The sequence below is a fragment of the Panthera tigris genome, chromosome B1 (genome assembly GCF_018350195.1).
Source record: "Panthera tigris isolate Pti1 chromosome B1, P.tigris_Pti1_mat1.1, whole genome shotgun sequence".
Taxonomy (NCBI): Eukaryota; Metazoa; Chordata; class Mammalia; order Carnivora; family Felidae; genus Panthera; species Panthera tigris.
The window spans coordinates 110,776,192-110,797,311 of record NC_056663.1 but is presented as its reverse complement, the minus strand read 5'-3'; the positions used below and the strand labels follow the sequence as shown (position 1 = coordinate 110,797,311).

Sequence of the window (21,120 nt, the reverse complement as noted above, 5' to 3'; positions counted from 1 at the left end):
TATGGAGGTTCCTCAAAAAGTTAAAAATAGAACTACCACATGATCTAACAACTCCACTTCAGGGCATTTATCAGAAAAAAAACAAAAACACTCTCTGAAAAAGATAAATACATCCTCATGTTCTTTGCAGCCTTATTTACAATAGTTAATATATGGAAGCAACTTAAGTGTCCATTGATGGATGAATGGATACGGAAAACATGGTATATACATATATAATGGAATATGATTCAGCCATAAAAAAGAGTGAAATCTTGCCACCAGTGACAACATGGATGCACCTAGAGGACATTATGCTAAGTGAAATAAGTCAAACAGAGAAAGACAAATATCCTACAATCTCATTTATATGTGAAATCTAAAACAAAAACTGAGCTCATAGATACAGAGAAGACTGGAGGTTGCTAGAAGTTGGCTGTGGGGAATGGGTGAAATGGGTAAAGAAGGTCAAAAGGTACAAATTCCTAGTTATAAAACAAAGAAGTTATGGGGATGTAATGTGCAGTATGGTGACTATAGCTAATAACATTGTATTGTATTTTCAAAAGTTATTGAGAGTACATCTTAAAAGCTCTTATCACAAGAAAAAGAAATTTGTAACTATGTATGGTGACAGATGATAACCAGACACTGTGGTGATCATTTTGCAATACATGCAAGTATTGAATCATTATGTTGCACACCTGAAACTAATGTTATATGTCTTTTATACCTCAATAAAAAAAAAATGTTGAAGAATGTGTTTTAAAATGTGTATGTTTCTTAACTAGTTATAAATAGTTTGGCCAGCTATATGTTAACAAAGGAAAGATCGTTCAAAAGTATTCAGGACAAAACAGATCTATCTTTACTTATGCTTCATGGAGCATTAGAATTATCAGCAGGCTTTCCTAGGGATGTTTTTAGTAATGACCCTTCTTTCATTATATTCTGATAAACATCTAAGGCAAGAGATTTACAAAAAGTAATGCGAGAGGTTTCAGTTGTAAGTTCAGAAACATTTTAGCATCAAACTACCTGTTAGCATCCAGGTAACTGACACAAAGGACATGGGATTTGGAGTCAGTATTACCAACTTTCATATTAGTCACATTAGTCAATTGCACTAATACTACCAATCTCGAAGAATCTTTGTAGCAATTAAAGGATTCATCTATGTGAACAGTCTGGCATATAATAGATACATAGTAATTGCCCTTTTTATCATTATTCCCATAATACTTAAACCATAGTCAGTCTAAATAGCTTAAACTACATACACTGTTTCTCTAAAGTTTCACAAATAAGGAGCACTAGTGAGGAAGAGAAGGTGCTGTTTTTATGGCTACATTAATGCCAAGAGATAGACAAGGATAAGACCTTTGTCCTAAGGTATGGGAGCAATTAGTACTATTTATCAAATATTTGCCATTTGGGCCCCTTCTAAGTATACAATTGGAAAAAGAGGGTCATAAAATAGTTTGGGTCCATGTTTTGTTAGCAGGAAGTAGTGCACTTATACGGGCCAAGTATTTATTTGCAAAGCTCTCTTTTCCATCTGGCATGGAGACCAGCAATGTTCAAAACGGTGACCATTCTCTCAGACCTGGTCCTGGATGATTACGATGCACAGAGCCTCCCTGATGACCCATAATTGACATGAAGTGTAAGCAAGAAAACTTGCCCTAGAGCTTCTTCTGCCCCTCCTGGTGCTGCTTGTGTGCTTGTTAGGTGTGGACCTGGTACGTCTTTTGTGAAGTGGCTGAGATGCTAAGGAGACTCAGTCACTCACCATGGCAAACAAAAAGCCCAAAGAAGGAGTCCGAACTGAGATCAATGATCATAGCAATTTCAAGGTGGTGGGGCAAGATGGTTCTGTGGTACAGTTTAATATTAAGAGGCGTACATCACTTATTAAACCAACAAAAGCCCATTGTGAACCACAGGATTTGTCAATGAGGTAGATCAGATTGCAATTTGATAGGCAGCCAATCAATGAAACAGTTACACCTGCATAGTGGGACATGGAAGCTGAAGATACAATTGATATGCTCCAGCATCAGATAGGAGATGTCTGCTGAAAACAGAAACTAATACTTGACTGCAGAACTCTGTTCCTCCAGACCAACAAGGCATTCTCAATTAGAAAACCACAATTTTTGTTCTGCCACATCCTGACTACTATGTATAGTTTTCTCCATTCTTTTTTTCCCTTCCCCACCCGTTTTATGTGCACAAGCATATTGCATTTTTTTACTAAATGGCTGATGGTATGTTTTAATAAACATCAAAGGGAGATGGGATGGGGAAAAATACTAGTTTTATGAAAATACCTCTTTTCTCATTCAGCACTTATATTCCAGTAAGTTATGTTGCTCTTACTGTTTAACAAAAAAGAACAACATAAAATTTATTGTACATCTTTTATAATTGGAGAAATTTAATGCTTTTCATTTGTCATTATAAAACAATGGACATATACAAATATATATATATTATACATACATATATAAAAGGCCAATTTTATAACTTGTAACTTTTTTGTACATAGCTGTTACTTGTAGGGCAATCTGTCTTTAAGTAGGTATAAATTAGGCTAAAAGGAACAAACCCTAGTTTTCCCTTCAAGTCAAGCATCTTGTTGTTTAAACAATTTTCCTATCAAAAAAAAATTTGCTCTCGATTTTGAGCTTGTCACTAGCCTAACTGAACAAATAAATAAGGGAAAACGATTCATTGGCCAGCAACCTGTCAGATTCCTGATCTCTCTCTCTCTCTCCCCTACATCCTCCCTTCTCTTTCCTATTTGGTCTAAAGTAAATAATGACATTGGGGGTACCTAGGTGTCTCAGTTGGTTAAGCATCCTCCTCTTGATTTCGGCTCAGGTCATGACCTCACAGCCGTGAGATGGAGCCCTGCGTGCCCCCACCCCCACCCCCACACTGAGCATGGATCCTGCTTTGGATTCTCTCTCTCCCACTCTCTCTGCCCCTCCCCCACTCACATGGATGTGCTCTCTCTCTCTCTCTCTCTCAAAATAAATAAATAAGCATTTAATAATAGTAATAATAACTATATGACAATAGGTGCTCAACTGAAAGATAACATGGCATTGAGGATGGTCACAAACATGCTGATGAGTACACATGGAAAGGCTGCAGAGAAAAGCAGAATAGACTAGAAGTCTATTTATATAGAGATTACACCTGCAGGGGGACAAGAAACAAAAGTAACCAGATGACAATCTTGTGGTTCCTTTGAGCTGGGTTCTACAGTCTATATTTTATTTCTGAGAAAAGTCATTATATTTTCTCAGCAAGTCTTTTTATCACTTAAGTTGGTCTGAACGCTAATTAAAACTGGGTCTTGGACCAGAGCAGAGCACATGGAGCCCAGTACCAATAAAGGGAGCACGTTGATAGGAAGGGGAACAGGGGAGAAATTATAGTTCCTTGCTTCAGAGCCCAACAGTTAAGTCAAATAGTGCAGTTGCCAATGGCAAATTCAGCAAGCTCACAAATAAGCCTCAATGACGATGGTATAGCATAAGGAATGCTCATCTCCTGCTCAATGAAATAGGAAAGAAACCATTCATCCTCTGAATTAAACAAACGCTTATATTCTAGCATCAAAATGTCTACATAAAAATATGTCATCAATGAAAAATGTTTACACACAGAGATCTTAACCCAAAGAGAATGTACATTAGGCCCAAGCAGAGTTCATCTGGTATGTACAAGTGCTGCAGGGGAAATGAGAACACCTGCATGAACATTTGATTACTTAACCAGGCCTTTTGTCAAGCCCGTCAAATCCCTCTGTTAGAAATCTCTCTTTCTGACACAATAACAAGAGAACCAGTTTTTCAAATGCATGTTCTTTTACTCCAAAGAGCAAGCCAGGACTCATACTCTCTGTGTGTGTCACCATCTCCTTTCAGGAGATGGTTGGTAATTACTGCAAGGCTTCACTCTGCAGAGGGTTTGCCCCTGCAACTTTCACTGATTTGTTTAACTAGCAGTGAAATGTGATTTACATGCCTTTCTCCCAAGGTGGTCTTCTCTAAAAACCACAGCAAAATGATCATCTGCAAGCTGAGCTCATGGTAAATAAAACCAAGGCTCTTCTTTTCTAAAGTGGAAGGTCTAATCCTGTAGTCTTGATTGCTTTCCTAATTACAGACTCCAATCACTGCCGCAGTACCCAGTGGTGGCAAGAACTCTGTAACTGGTTATATGTCCCATCCTCATCACGAATCTGTTCATTTAACTGTAATACAGAACCAACTTAAACCCACAGGTTTCAGGTACTGAAAACTTCACTTAAGTGAGGGTTTCATTCCCCTTTTCATTCATTCTTCTTTCTTCTCATTACAATTTTATCTTCTCTCACTGTTATGTCACTAAGAAAATATGCTCTTCCCCTCAAAAAAAAAAAAAAAAAAACTAGTCTTAAAGACTAGTATATCTCCTATGAATAGAATACTGAGGAATAATAAAGCAACTCAGATCCTAAAATCAAAAGGGACTTTGTTTTCTCAGCTCATTTCTTATATACAGGATGAGTGGAGACAAGGAAGGTATGTGTCACAAATAGATTCCACCACCCCCCATCTCCACCCAGTTTGGCTGGATAGTGGAAAGATACAAGTCTACCAAGAATGCAAAAATCTTGTAATAAAATGAGAGATGCAGGCAACTCGTTTTAGGAGAAAAATTCACAGAACATAAGTACATCCCAGAAGACCTCACCTTACGGAAACACTGGCCTCCATCTGCCCACACTCTTTTACTTGACCATATAAGAAATCCAGATTCCCCTGAAGATATGCCTTTGTCCTGGGCAATACTCCAACTCAAATCTTGTAAAAGGAACAGGAAAAAAATCGTAACTGAAACTCAGATATAGAATTTAGTACTTTGCAATACAGTAGCACCACTTAATATGTCTAAAGTGCTTTGCAAGTACAAGGTTTTATTAAGCTCCTTTTCAGAAAACAAGGAAGCAAACTGAGATAAAAGACCCAAGTCTAAACTCAGCAGGCAAAACAGTAAGAAATAGAGGGAGGAGTCCAGAAGCTCTTACTGTGAACTGGGACTCTGATGTCTTTAAGATGCTGCCAGTCACCCCAGTTCTGAACCAGTTCAAAATACAAGGTGATACAGCTATTTTTGAAGAGGATTAAAAAAGTGACAAGAAAAATCTCATCAGTGAAGAGGTCACTCTGAGGTCACTATCCACCACCCAACCTTGGAGATTAAGGAAGCAGGGAAGGAGAAACCACATCAGCTCTCCCACACCCAGCTGAAGGTCTATTGCTTCACTGAATAGCAATATTATGATGTGAACTCAGCTGATCCAGACAAAAAGCACGTGGGACTGAGTAGTGAGGTTTAATTTCTATAATTATGAACTCAGGCAAGAAATTATCCCCCCTACCCACTTTTTTTCCCACAAAAAGTGAGTGCCAATAAAGTAAACAGAGTCACAGCTTCTGTTTCAGTCTCCGCAATGAACTCGACAGTTAGTTTTATACATTTAAGATGTTTTCTGACCATTAAAAATATGTAAACAAAAACATGTTATAGTTTTAAGGTTTAAAATCTATAAATTGCTAACATTAATAATTTATGTATTTCTTTCTTCATTCTGCAAAGCTTCTTCTCATTCTCCTCCCCAGTAAAGTACACTAAACGAGACAGATCATGATGACCTAATGAAGGCCACACAGAAACAGGACTCACTAGCATCCACTTACAGAGACTATATTTATTTATCTTACATCTTTGCCTTGTAGGCAGTAATTCCTTTACTAGGCAATTTTCTAGAGAAAACTTTTCTCTTTGACCACCGATAATTGGGTAACTTGCCCAATATCAATCAAGACCAAATTTCATCTGACGCGATATATCAGAAAGATCAGGCCTATTCGACTAGTTTGTTTTCAAGGTTTTTATTGTCCAAATCATGGCCCACTTTCACATATACATACATACAGCTTGAACAAGAGACTATAAAGGAATATGTAATTTAACCTCGCTATGTCTAGAGATTCTAAAACATGTATATGCTACCACTTTATATTCTTTAACACTTTATATTTCTGGGCATCACATACGTTCTTTTGATTTGAACGACTTCTAATATGATTTCTAGTCTACAGACAAGGAAACTGAGGCACCAAAACAGATGTTAGATCTATTATTGTCCTTCACAGTTAGGAGGCTACTGTTGACAGTATTAAGAGAGACAACAGAGAAAGTCAGTTACTGGGCTGGATTAAACCTTCAAGTTTTCCTAGGTTTATGCTTGATCAAGGAACCACCTTGTCATTCCCACATAATCATGGAGGTCGGTAAACATTTTATAATGTCATCAACTTTAAAGGAGTGCTATCTTTTGACCCTTTATCTTGGTCCTTCCTATTTCAGATCAGCTGTCTGCATATTTCCATGTTTTGAGTATACTCAAGAGCAAGATTGTAAAGAACACAAAAATAAATCAGTCCATAAAGATTATCAGCCTGAATGCCACTAGGAGACAAAAGAAGCTGCCACAAGGAACAAGGGAAATTAACATTCTTTCCTATCCACCTGGCAAGAACTGAGATCAAACTGAACTTGTTGGCAAGCTCTGTTAAAAGTTTGTCTAAAATATTCTAGAGCTACTAGTACTGAGGTTTTCAAGGACCTTTTTATCATTTATCATTCTCCCCCACTAACACCATGTTTTGTGAGATTCTTCTTATCAAAGTGCCTTGAATTCTTTCTGAAAAAGTAATAAAAAATGAATTAATGGTTGAATGAATAGTCGAATATGTGCAGCCTTTATAATTAGACTGATCTTGGCACTGAATGCCACTTTTTGCCATGATATTGAGTGAAACTGAGAAAGTTGCTTAGCCTCTCTGAGCAACTTAACCTTTCTGAACCAGAATCTTCTCATCTGGATAAAAATGGATAATAATGCTTTCTCTTATGATGCTTAAAAGAGAATGTACATAAAGCACTTGGCACATGGCAGATAATCAGTAATTGGTAACTATTAATTTTAAGCTTCTAATAAGTCTGAATTACCAGTAAAACCATTCTGAATCAAAGTAACTGCAGATAAAGAGAGAGGGGTGGTATTTGAATTAGATTATCTACCTTTATCACATGCAAATAAAGCATTCTAAGTAGGCATTTTGGAAATAGTTTGCAGGTCCCATTTATGATTTTCAAGATTCAGTGGACATGAAGGGACTACCAATAGATCAAATACAATGTTAACATTCCTTACCTCTCTGTGCAAAAAAAAACAATGCATGTCACCAATGCCTTTGGAAAGAAATAAGAAGTTCAAAATTCCTTAATCTGATTCTTTGAGCCTATTAAATGATTTGATATAATACCAAATCTTAAATTCCAATTACTGTATAATTTTTTAAAGAAATTAAAAATTCCTAAAAATTAGAATGTGAGTTCCTAGATTCAGTCAGTTGAAGTCACATGATGTTAAACATCCCATTTAAAAACTTTTATCTATGATTTCTCACATGTCTAATGAAAAGATGGAAGTAGGTTTCTATTTGAACTATTTCCTTTCACTACATCATGCATTTTTTGCATTAAATATGGGTAGTGGTGGGTGAGAAATAGTATTGTAGTGGGAGAGGGAAAAAGATAAAAGATGGTAAATATCCTGCAAAATTGAAATATGTTATCTAAGGCATGGTTTCATGTTCTAAAATTTTATGGTTTTTCAGAAGACAAGGATAGTATCATATATGTCTTTTTATCTCTTCCCTACCTCATCTCAACATAATACGTTCCCTATAGTAAATATGTAATGATATTTGTCAGTGAAGAAACAAACAAATGAACACATAAACTTCGTTTTACATCTAAACACCATAGTCTAATAACCAAAGAATTACCTAGCATTGTGCTCTTCTTATACACTTAGATCCCAATGCATGAATACACAACAACCATAATAATTCTCTGGAAACATCTCCAGGGTAATCTCATAAGAATGGTCAACTGTAAGGAAAATAGCAGCAATGGTGATTATCACAAAATGGAAGAAATGCTAAAATCTAGTCTAAAAAGAGAAGCAAATGACATTTTCTGAGTTCAAATGAAAAGGCAGTGGAATAATCAGCAAAATGCCAAGAAAATTAATTCAATATGCATGGAAGGTAGAACACCAAACAACCAGCTTCAGAAATCTATATAGTCATGTGGTAGGGACTCAATAGTAAAAGACCAACGACTTCTGTTTTAGTTTTACACTTACTTTGGATGAAGCCACAAACTTTGCAAACCATGTGATGGATACTTTCTGCGGGGATATTTTTAATGTGATTGAATTGTTCTCGACAGTTCCTTTTACCACATCATGCATTATGTACATTAAAGATGGGCAGTGTGTCGGGAAAACTATTCAAGTGGGAAAGGGAAACAAAAAAATATGTACTAAATTATTTTCCTTTAAAATTGAACTAAGCTATCCAAATCATGCTAAACTGTAAGATTTCACATGTTAAAAAAAAAAAAAAGGAAATGAAGTTGGCAAAATCACATTAGATTCAGTGTTGAGAGTGTTAGCTTAATTACCTTTTGAATAATTTAATACATTATCACACCTACAGTGAATTTTATCTTTTAAATTTTGCTAAATAAGTGGCCAAATTTTACTTAGGAATTAAGGTAGTGCTTTATAGAAGCTTTCATTTAAGTAAGCTGTATTTCACTGTGGGATTGGAATGAGATTTATTAGCATGTTTATACTACTAGACTTTGTCACCTTTCTCACCTTTTCACTCTCCACTTCTAAAAAAGTATTGGCTTGGTCACTCAGCATCATCTTCTTTCCTACCCTCTAAGGAGAGTTCCATCTTGCCAGTCTAATGCCCCTGCTCATATTTTACTTAGAGATCTTCAGGGATATTCTCAGAGTAACCTGAATATCTCCTGGGCATCATTAGTTATAGGTCCTGGGTAATATTGATTTCTCACTAGTTAACCCTAGAAGGATACAGACCAATGAGTCACATAATAATCAGACCAACTGCTTGCAGTTCAGAATACATCCATTAACTTATCTAATATCCTCTTTTAAATAGGCCAGCATGTGATGTTAAATGGCTTATCCAAATCTTGACTCTAACAATATTCCCTGCTAAAATATGTAGGCAAGCTAGGATTCCAAACCCAAACAAGGTTATTGAATTTGACCTATAAAATATTAATGATATAAGAAATAATTAATAACTATTAATAAAAATTTCAGGGGTGAGGTATTAAGAATCAAAAGTTTAGATACAAATAAGAGAGCAAGGAGTGAATAACTAGAGGATGTGGGTATATTATTCAAACAAATTTGCAAAAAGACATGGTATAAAAGTTGCTACACACTAAAAAGTAAAGCATAAGCTTAGATCAGCAAACTATGGCCTACTGCCTGCTTTCATAAATAACTTTTATTAAAATACTGCTTTACCAATTCATGTACATATTATCTATGGCTGTTTTTGTACTATAAGCATAAGTTGAGTAGTCACAGTAGAAACCATATGGTCTAAGGAAACTGACCCGGGTGGCTCAGCCGACTAAGCATCTTACTCTTGATTTGGGCTCAGGTCATGATCTCATGGTTTGTGAGTTTGAGCCCCATGTCAGGCTTTGTGTTAATAATGTAGTGCCTGCTTGAGATTTTCTCTCTCCCTCTCTCTCCCCCTCCCCTGCTTGCTCACTCTCTCTCTGTCTCTCTCTCAAAATAAATAAATAAACTTAAAAAAAAAAGAAATAATATGGCCTATAAACTCTAAAATACTTATTATCTAGCCCTTTATTTAAAAACAAAAGTCCAGAAGCCTGGGTGGCTCAGTCGGTTAAGCGTCCCACTTCAGCTCAGGTCAGGATCTCACGGTCCGTGGGTTCGAGCCCCGCGTCGGGCTCTGGGCTGATGGCTCAGAGCCTGGAGCCTGCTTCCGATTCTGTGTTTCCCTCTCTCTCTGCCCCTCCCCCGTTCATGCTCTGTCTCTCTCTGTCTCAAAAATAAATAAACATTAAAAAAAATTTTTTTTAAATAAATAAAAATAAATAAAAATAAAAAAAACAAAAGTCCAGAAAACTCTTAGACTTTAAAAATCTAATGACCAAATTTCGAGGAAAAAGGCTGATTGAATTCATATGGTATGCTCACACCTCAAATTATTTCACACTTTACGCTATATTTTAGTGATCTTAATTTTACCATTTGGTTGAAGCGATAAACTTAGATAAATATTTTCTAGATTACTTATGTAATTTTTCATATATAAAGCTACTTAGATAAAGTATACCTTTCCTTGTCTACTGTTGCAAAATATTGAAGAGCAATATTTCTTTGTACATTGCAATAGTAACATTTTCCAAACAAAAACTGGAGTACTATAAAAGCATTTGAGAAGGATGAAGAAGAAGAAGAGGTCTTTAGTGATATTTTAGAAATGGGAAACATTCTGAAGGAAACTAGAGTATGAGTAGGTATTGTCAAAGACCTCTATAGTCAAAAATTTCCAGTAACCTCATGTTCATTGCAGCATTGCAGAATTGCAGCATTGTTTACAATAGCCAACATATGGCAACAACCTATATACCCATCAGTGGACAAATGGGTAAAGAAATTGTGAGATATATATAGTGAAATACTATTCATCCGTAAAAAAAGAATAAAATCTTGCCATTTGTGACAATATGGATGGACCTTGAGGGCATTATGCTATGTCAAATAAATCAGACAGAGAAAGACAAATACTGTATGATCTTTTTTTTTTTTTTTTTTAGGTGAAACTTAAAAAAAAAAAAAGCTCACAGAAACAGAGAACAGATTGGTGGTTGCAAGAGGCAGGGATTAGGGGGTGAAAGAAATGGATAGGCTGCTGTTTTTGCTTTGTTTTGCTTTGTTTTAGTCTAAATAAATGAATTTTAAAATGTTTAAAAATCTGGTAACCACCTAATTATGACAACCACAATATTTTCTTCTGTTGATTAAGTGGTACAACTGGGCCTTGCCACACCCAGATCCTGTGATCCTCACGGAATTAGGAAGTGCATTTTCATCTCCAGCCTAGATAGAACAACTATTATAGTACTTTGGGATGCTGTACTATATTCTTTAACAATGCATTTCTCAAATTTGGGGTGAAAAGAGTAACTTCTAAACCTTCTTGGACCCCAGGACTGAAATCTGAAATAGATGAGCAACCAAATAGTATCTGTAAAATTGGCGGGGGGGGGGGGGGGGGGGGGGGAGGCAGAATCTCTAAATCTGACAGAGAACTGACTGTATGATCACAGTGCAAAGCCTTGGCTCTTCATCCAGTTATCAGGTCTAATTCAGTTTCCAAACCCAGAGCCTCTTGAATGAAAGGGATGTGTGTTATTGGCAGAAAGAAGAAAGAAAGAAGCCTATGAGAGCACCACCAGCTACTACTGCATGTCTCCCCTCTACCTTCTTCTAAAGGGAATTGGAATCATTTACACATTCCCACCCATCCCAGGACTTATTTAGTAGCTTAGTGCTAAAACAGGACATGTGTTGAGACTTAGTTTCAGCCTCTATTGTGAAGAAATACCTCACAAGATATGGAATATTCTAGCATGTAGTGTGCATTCTGAACCAGCAGCTAATATATGATACTATTTCTCACATACATGGGCTCAGGGACCAAAAGATAAAAAGAGAAATGGCAGCCTTCACTCTAAATCCCAATAATTAATTATCAAAATTTTTGCTTCTCAGTACTTAGAGGTCCCTGAGACATGTCCAGCAGGTGTGTGAGGTCAAACTATTTTTGTAATTATGCTATGACATTATTTGACTTTTGCACTGATGGTAGATAAGCCAGAGCACTAGCACCAAATTGTACCAATAGCAATAGCCAAGATATGGAAGCAACCTCAGTATCCATCTACAGATAAATGGACTATATCCATCTATAGATGAATGGACTATTATATATTCATATATACATATATATGAATATAATACATACATATATAGGGTTCATTCATCTATAAATGGATACTGAGATTGTTTCCATATCTTAGCTATTGCAAATAATGCTGCAATGAACATAAGGGTGCATGTATCTCTTCAAATTGGTAGTCTGTTTTCTTCAGATAAATACCCAGAAGTGGATTACTGGATTATATGGTATTTCTATTTTTAATTTTTTGAGAAATCTTCATACTGTTTTCCACAGTGGTTGCACTGATTTACATTCCCATCCAACAGCATAGAAGGATTCCCTTTTCTCCACATTCTCACCAACACTATTTTTTTGTTTTTTGATAATAGCCAATCTGATAGGTGTGAGATGATATCTCATTGTGGTTTTAATTTGCATTTCCCTGATGATTAGTGATGTTGAGCATCTTTTCATGTGCCTGTTGGCAGATGTATATCTTCTCTGGAAAATGTCTATTTAAGTCCTCAGCCCATTTTTTAATTGGGTTGGTTTTTTAATATTAAACTGTGTAAATTCTTTATATATTCTGAATATTAATCCCTTACCGGATTTGTGATTTGCAAATATCTTCTCTCATTGAGTAGGTTGCCTTTTTGTTTTGTTGATGGCAGACCAATGGATTTTAAAGTAAGAAAGTATTAAAAGTTTACTGTTATAGTATAGATTCCACATTGCAACTAACCTGCAAAAAACTACAACTTGTCAAGTTTTAGTGGTTATCAAAAAGGATATTCACAATTATTTGAAAAAAATATTAAAATACTCTCTTTTTCCCAACCTCATATCTGTGTGACTCTGGACTTTTTACATATATTTCAACTAAAACAACACATTGCAATATTAAGTGTAAAAATCAAGCTGTCTTCCAGTAAGCCAGACATTAAAGACACCTGCAAAAATGTAAAACAATGCCATTTTTCTCCTCTATAGCTACTTTCCATTAAAAATGTGTTCTACAAACTGAGGGTTGATGGGGGGGTGGGAGGGTGGGGAGGGTGGGTGATGGGTATTGAGGAGGGCACCTTTTAGGATGAGCACTGGGTGTTGTATGGAAACCAATTTGACAATAAATTTCATATATTGAAAAAATAAGTAAATAAAAATAAAAATGTGTCCTATATGGTAACATGTAATAAGCTGACTATCATAATTTTTAAAGAAGTGATAAATATGTCAAAATTATCTTCATTTTAATTTCTAATATGGTAAATATCAATCTCTATAACAATGAACAATGTAAACAGTGCTCTTTGGAAACTTCAATGCTTTTTTAAAGTATAAAGGCGTCCTGAAACATAAAGTTTGAGCACTGCTGTCTTCGAAACTCTTCTCTTTATTTTTTTAAACCATCATTAAATGCTGTCTTATAATTTCTAGCAGTTCCTGGTTAACAGGAATAAAGATTTAAAAGATATCTGTAAATTCTTATATGAACTGCATCATAACTTTAAGAAGTTTATAATCCCATATTTATTTTATAAAATCATTTTTACAGTAACTGCCTTACAAAGATAGTATTTCTGTGAAAAAAAAGTAAGAGGTATTTTAAAATAAGTTTTTTGGAATCTATTTCCTTGAAAGCCATCTCCTTCTTTATTTTTTCCTTCTTATGTCTGAGCATATTATGCTAAATATGTCCTCTCTTCATTTAGACTTCAGAAATACGAACAGCATGTTATCAGTGCCCACTTAATCTTCACTTAACTGGACACATTTAGCTGCCTTAATCTCTCCTCACAAATCAATTCTTCAGTTCTCTTTATCACTATTATTTCTCATTTCTGGATCTCCTCCAGTGTTTCTTTTCTTTTTTTTTCTTTGAGTTTCTATTTTAATTCCAGTTAGTTAAAATGCCATGTTGCATGAGTTTCAGGTGTACACTATAGTGATTCAACAATTCCATACATCACCCAGTTCTCCTCCTTAATCCTCACCACCTATTTCGCCCATCCCCCACCCATCGCACCTCTGGTAACCATCATTTCATTCTCTATAGTTGACTTAGTTTCTTTTCTCAGAGTTCACAAAACAGTAAATTGAATTCCAGGTATGATCTCTCCATGACCCTATGGATGGAAGTGATCTGTTCCCTGCTCTCCTGATGCAAAACCCAAAAATAGTTCTGTATTCTCAGCCATCACCGCCAGACTTTATCTAATTTTTTTTTTCTCAGTCACACTGGGGGTTCTATAGTATTTTTGGCTTCCAGATTGTTCTTTCCTACTGACTTCCTAAATCGCAAATCAATTTCCCACATTTCAAGCAAAATACAGGTAAATACACTCTCAGTTCTATAAGACTAAAGGGGGCTGTGAGGAAAAGAAAGTTTAGTAAGAACAAGAATAAAACTCAACTGCAATAATTGTATGTGTATGTCTGCACACATGTTTAAGAGTTGTGAAAGGTAATTATTTTCGTCACATAAATTTAGCCATCAAAAATAACACATAATTTGATTCAAATATTTGGCATTCCTTATCTTCATCAGTCTTTCCAGAATTTTATTATCTTCCTTTATTATTAACTGCTAGTGTGTTTTGTTTTTAGGAAAGAGAGGAATAAGCATATTTTTAAAATTATTTTAAAAGAAAATGTCACATATTTTATGTGGATTTTTTCTTTCACATAGTAGGATTCAGAATGTCTCTTTGTATATTTAGCACTTTTCCATGTACCAGTCAGTGGGATTTTAAAATTCTCACCCTCCTTGGAGAAGCAATCACTATTAACTGTAGAAATAAGCCAAGAGTGGAATGCCTGGATGGCTCAGTCAATTAAGCATCCGACTTTCGATTTGGGCTCAGGTAATGGTCTCACTGTTAGTGAGCTCAAGCTCTGTATCCAGCTCTGCACGGACAGTGTGGAGCCTGCTTAGGCTTCTCTCTGTCTCAAAATAAATAAATAAACATTAAAAAAAAGAAAAGAAAGAAGCCAGGGGTGACCCAGATTCAATAACCACTGCATAATTTAATTGGATACGGCTATGTGTTTATAGACATTTTCTGAAGACACCATATAAGAAAATAATACAGGAGAAAATTAAATGTAAGTATATTCAATAGTCCTCTGATTATTTCTGAAGTACATTTTATAAAATGCTTATTTGAGAAATAGAATTATAAATGAAAGATTACAATGAAGCATTATATTAGATGCTGATGTTCTCACTCAAGAGAAATGAAATTACTCCAACTATAATTAACATCTATTTCTGTTTTCCAACATCAGTCAGTCAAATACATTGAGCTCTCATTATGATCTGCCCACTATTCTAAGTTCCATGAAAAATAATGTTCAAGAAGCTGATATTTACATATTTACTTTGCAAAGTTAATGTTGTTGTTAGAAGCTAAAAAAGCTAAAAAAAAATAAGAAATTATAATTCTATGTATTGTAAATTTCTTTGAATAGAACTAGGATAATTAAGAAGATTAAAGAGACTCTTATTTAAAATATTCATTATTCATATTAAAAATTCCCAGAGGGCACCTGGGTGGCTCAGTCCGTTAAGCTTCCGACTTCGGTTGAGGTCATGACCTCACGGTGAGTTCTAGCTCCACATGGGGCTCTGTGCTGACAGGTCAGAGCCTGGAGCCTGCTTCAGATTCTGTGTATCCCTCTCCCTCTGCTCCTCCCCCATTCTCACTCTGCCTCTCTCCCTCTCTCTCTCTCTCTCTCTCTCTTTCAAAAAAAAAAAAAATAAATAAATAAACGTTAAATTTTTTTTTTAATTCCCAAAAAATATTATTAAAGGACTACCTTTTAAAAGTTGTAAAAATCCATAAAAATCCATTCCTTTTATGAAAGAAAGAAAGAAAGAAAGAAAGAAAGAAAGAAAGAAAGAAAATCATTTAGTGAGAGTTATTGATTCTGCAATTTTTGTGTTTCTAAAAAAAATAAATCTTTCTAACCATGATTTTGAGACAAGTACCAACTATAGAGAAAATTCTCAAATAAACATAATGTAGTTCCCTTTAACTTTCAAAATAACAATTCATCCTATAGAGTTTTGCAGATTTTACTTAGTCAAGCAAATCAAAGAGTTTATGGTCCACTGTAAAAATCCCATTTAAAAATTTATATAGCAAAATGGTTTGTTCCTTCTCCAGAGTTGATACTATAATATCAAACTTCTAATGATATTTTTTCAACAGAATGATTGAGAATTATCTCTTATTATCTTTATAAAATATCTCTATCCACCTCTCCCCCTGTAAGTATTTTTTAACATAGTTAACCCACATATTTTCTCCAAATTTTTTTTGTTTTTTCTGGATACAAATCCAATTGTTAAATCCCTACAATTCAACATATATTTATTGAGATTCTCAAGTATGCAAAACTTTGGATTGGACTAAGCACTATTAAATCCCCGAATCCTATTGCAAAATCCTGTTTTGTCTACATCAATGAATCCATTTCACAGGGTAAATAATGAAAATAACATTTTAAATGGTCCCTAGCACATCAAATTATCTCTCTCTAATTCCACCTGAAAACTACAACCAGATGAATTATAGAATAGAGATTTAATAACTTTGTTGAATAAAAACACAAAAGCTTCACTTTTCTAAAGAAAGTTCACATATTGTTTTTAGCTAGGGAGACCTTTGTTTAAAGAAAATATACGAAAAATCCCAGTACACAAAACAGATGAAGGCAAAGTTATTTGGGTTAAGGTAGGGAAGGGACAGCAAAGGATTTATGGGTTCAAAGGATAATGTTTAGACTTCTTACCTTGCATCGAAGGTGTTCCACAAAATAACCTCTGTACTCCTTACCACTATCTCTCACACTGTCTCCATTCCTTAAACTTCTGGATCATCCAAACATAATAATTTTCTCTCAAATACACTCTAAACAATGCTACCTCTGCCACCTTTGTTTATGCTATTTATCCTACCTGAAATAACCCTCCTCCCAACATTTTGACCACTTATGTAATTTCTAGCCATTATTTGAGGCCTAGTAAATTTCTGCCTGCTTCCCTACCTGCCCGAAAGCCACGAGAAATAGTGAAAATTCTCTCCTAAGCTTATAGCATGAACTGCCACTTGGCATCGTGAGGTGATTATATTAAGGAAGCTTTTTATATAGTTTAAGCTTTCTACATTGATTTATAAATATCCTCCTGGTTAAATCACTTCTAGGCAAACATTCTAAAAGAATCTGTTTCTAAAATCATATGGATGTTGTCAGTATTCAGCTCCTTGCAGGTTGTTGGACCAAGAACCCCTATTTCCTGCTGGCTTTCAGCCAAAGGCCACCCTAGTTTCCTGCCACATGTCCTTCTACATAGGCAGCTCACAACATGGCAGCTTTCTTCATCAAAGCCAACGAAGGAGAGAATGTCTACTTGCCAGACAGACATTATAATCTGATGTAACATAATCACATAAATATAAATCATGTACATACTGTCACCTTTGCCATAGTCTAAGACCTAGAAGCAAGTCACAGGTCCTACCCACACTCAAGGGGAAAGATTTATAAAAAGGCATGACTACCAGGAAACAGGGGTCATGGAAGCCACAAGTCTGTCTGCCATTCTGCTAAAATCACTATATCAGTGAAAGGATGCTTACAATTATATGAAGTCAAGAAGACTTTCAAGTTGGTTCCAGACATCTGAAAAATCTGCACACACATTAGTAAAAGGTGCACACATGTTGAAATATGGTAAATAGCTTTATAAATAGGTAGAGTTAGGACATGGAAGGAAAATTTTTTTAGTACATGTATCAAATATCTGGCCAAAATTAAAAAGACAAATTTGACTTTGCTCTTCCTGAAGTCTGGTTAAGGAAAAAAAAACCTAAAGAATTGGAAATGGTGAATTCCATTAATGCTACTTACCAAGATAACTGGGTTAGGAAAAGACTTGGGACACAGGGAGGGGCCAAGATGGTGGAACAGCATGGAAGGTTTTGTTTTTTGTTTTTTGGTTTTTTTCGTCTCTCATCCCTGAAATGCAGCCAGATCAACACTAAACCATCTTGCAAACCTAGAAAACTGAGTTAAGGATAAACACAACAATATGCAGAACCTGAACCACAACTCGGCAGGTACACAGCCAAGGAGTTGAACTGAGGGACAGAGAAGCCCTGGAGGGCAGGGAGCTGTTTTTGCTTACAGAGAGAGGATGGACACAGGGGGAAAGTATGGGAAAAGCACCTCCCCGCAAAAGCAGCTGGAGAAAAAGTGGAAAAGTGGAAACAGCCACAGGGACTGAACAAAAAAAGGGAGAAAGGAGAAAGGAGAGGGTTTAAATTCCATTAAGACTCTATAAACAGGTGGAGCACAGAGTCTGAAACTCCATAGCTCAATACTTGGCAATGCTCTGGTGGGAAGGGTGAATCCCCAGGAGCAGAGAGTGAGGTCCTCAGGGTCCTTGGGTCACATGGGGAGAGGCAGTTCCCCTGCTGGGAGGACATTTGGAAGAGGCGGTGCAGCCACCCCACAGGCAAAGGTCCAAACAGACCCCGGAGAACAACCACATTCACTGGTGCTTGAACAAGGACGTTAAGGGGGAAGACTGGTACCAGATGTGTGTTGTGATTTTCCATAAACCCTGAAACACTGCTACTACAAGATCGCATGAATATTTTCTGGGGTGGGCTGGCACCCAGCTGCAGTCAATGGGCATTGTGAGCAGTGCGGTCTCATGAATGTTCCTGGGGGTATGTGGGCACCCAGTCATTGCTCAGTGAGACCCTCCCCCAGAAGGTCTGAGCAGGTCAAAGCTTCAGTCCCTCAGAAGTGAGGGATCAGGAAACACAGCCCCACCTGAGATAAAACTCAGCAGGGAGGTGCCGCCGGCAGCCTGACGGCTTGGTCACAGACAGCATAGAAGTAGGCATTGGACAGAAGCTGTAAACAAAGGAAGAGTGCTTGATTGTCAGTCATGGAGAGCACAGAGTTCTGATACTAGAGATTGAGTAGCTGGGTGACACCATTTTCATTCCTCCTGCCCATGCACATACATGCCTACACAGGTCACAGCAATCCACCCCAGTAAACTGAGTAGTGCCATCTAGTGGAGAAAGCCATTACACTAAACCCTGCCCAACTGGTCCAACAGTACTCTTGACAAACACAAGTCTCTCCATTTGCTTAGTTTATGGACTATAAAGTGCTTCATAGATTGACTTCTGTGGGAAACCAGACGCAATTTCAATTGTACTTTATTCTGTTCACTGGTCCTTTTATTCAATTTCTTTTTATTTTCTTATTCTTAATACAGAAAGAGAAAAAATCTATTTTTATATCCCATTTTTATTAGAAAGATTTTTCTATTCTATTTTTCTACTATATTTTTCACTTTTTTGTAAATTTTTAAATTCGATTTTACTTTCAACATTCGATTTTACTTTCAACATATACTTTCAACATTCATTTTCTCAAATTTTTGAACGTTTTCTTTTTTTATCCTTTATTTTCTTTCCTCTTTCTTTTTTCTTTTCTTACCTTTCCCTTTTTTCTCTAATCTACCAAGCTTCTTTCAACAACCAGACCAAAACACACCTAGGATCTAGCATCCTTTATTTGATTTCTTTGTGTTGGTTTTAATTTTTTAATTTATTTTTTTTTACTTTATTAATTCCTTTTCTTCCTCCAAAATGATGAAACGAAAGAATTCACCCCAAAAGAAAGAACAAGAAGAAATGAGAGCCAGGGACTTAATCAACACAGATACAAGCAAGATGTCTGAACCAGAATTTAAAATCATGATAATAAGAATACTAGCTGGGGTAGAAAATAGGCTGGAATCCCTGTCTGTGGAGATAAAAGAAGTAAAAGCTAGTAGGATGAAATAACAAATGCTATAACTGAGCTGAAATCTTGAATGGACGTCACAGCGGCAAGGATGGAAGAGACAGAGCAGTGAATCAGTGATATAGAGGACAAACTTATGGGGAATAATGAAATAGAACAAAAGAGGAAATTATGGCAAAAGAGCACAAAACAAAAATTAGAGAACTCAGTGACTCATTACAAGGAATAACATCAGAATCATAGGGGTCCAGGAGATGAAGAGAGACAAAAATGGGCAGAAAACTTATGTGAGCAAATCATAGAAAAAAAACTTACCTAACCTGGGGAAAGACACAGACATCAAAATCCAGGAAGCACAGAGAATTCCCATTAGAGTCAACAAAAACCGACTATCAACAAGGTATATCATAGTCAAATGCACAAAATACTCAGGCAAGGAAAGAATCATGAAAACAGCAAGGGGAAAAAGTCCTTTACCTATAAGGGAAGACAGGTCAGGTTGGCAGCAGACCTATCCATAGAAACTTGGCAGGCCAGAAAGGAGTGGCAAGATATATTCAATGTACTGAATTGGAAAAACATGCAGCCAAGAATTCTTTATCCAGCAAGGCTGTCATTCAAAATAGGAGAGATTAAAAGTTCCCCAGACAAACAAAAATTAAAGGTGTTCGTGACCACTAAACCAGCCCTGCAAGAAATTTTAAGGGGGACTCTCTGAGGGAAGAAAAGGCGGAAAAAAAAAAAGACCAAAAGCAACAAAGACTAGAAAGGACTAGAGAACACCATCAGAAACTCCAACTCTACAGGCAACATAATGGCAATAAATTCATATCTTTCAGTACTCACTCTAAACGTCAATGGTCTAAACGCTCCAATCAAAAGACATAGGGTAACAAAATGGATAAGAAAACAAGATCCATCTATATGCTGTTTACAAGAGACCCACTATAGACCTAAACACCTTCAGACTGAAAATAAGGGAATGGAAAACCATCTATCATGTTAATGGTCGCCAAAAGAAAGCCATACTTTCTGATATAAGTAGCTATACTTATATCAGACAATCTAGATTTTAAAATAAAGACAATAACAAGAGATGAAGAAGGGCATTATATCATAATTAAGGGGTTTATCCACCACGAAGACCTAATAATTGTAAATGTTCATGCTCCAAATGTGGTACACCCAAATCTATAAATAAATTAATCACAAACATAAAGAAACTCATTGATAATAATGCATTAATAGTAAATGATTTCAACACCCCACTTACAGCAATGGACAGATCATCTAAACAGAAAATCCACAAGGAAGTAATGGCTTTGAATGACACACTGGACCCAATATAATTAACAGATATATA

The 21,120-nt window shown here is 36.0% G+C and overlaps 1 long non-coding RNA gene across 1 annotated transcript; it reads right to left on the bottom strand.

Annotated features, from left to right (window-relative positions):
- Positions 1-4,737: 4,737 nt before the first annotated feature.
- LOC122237695 lies at positions 4,738-14,858 on the bottom strand. The gene is made up of 3 exons (XR_006216301.1): positions 14,684-14,858; positions 7,899-8,004; positions 4,738-4,841 (listed from the first exon to the last, which is right to left on the bottom strand). It is a non-coding gene; the product is annotated as an uncharacterized LOC122237695 (long non-coding RNA).
- Positions 14,859-21,120: the final 6,262 nt, after the last annotated feature.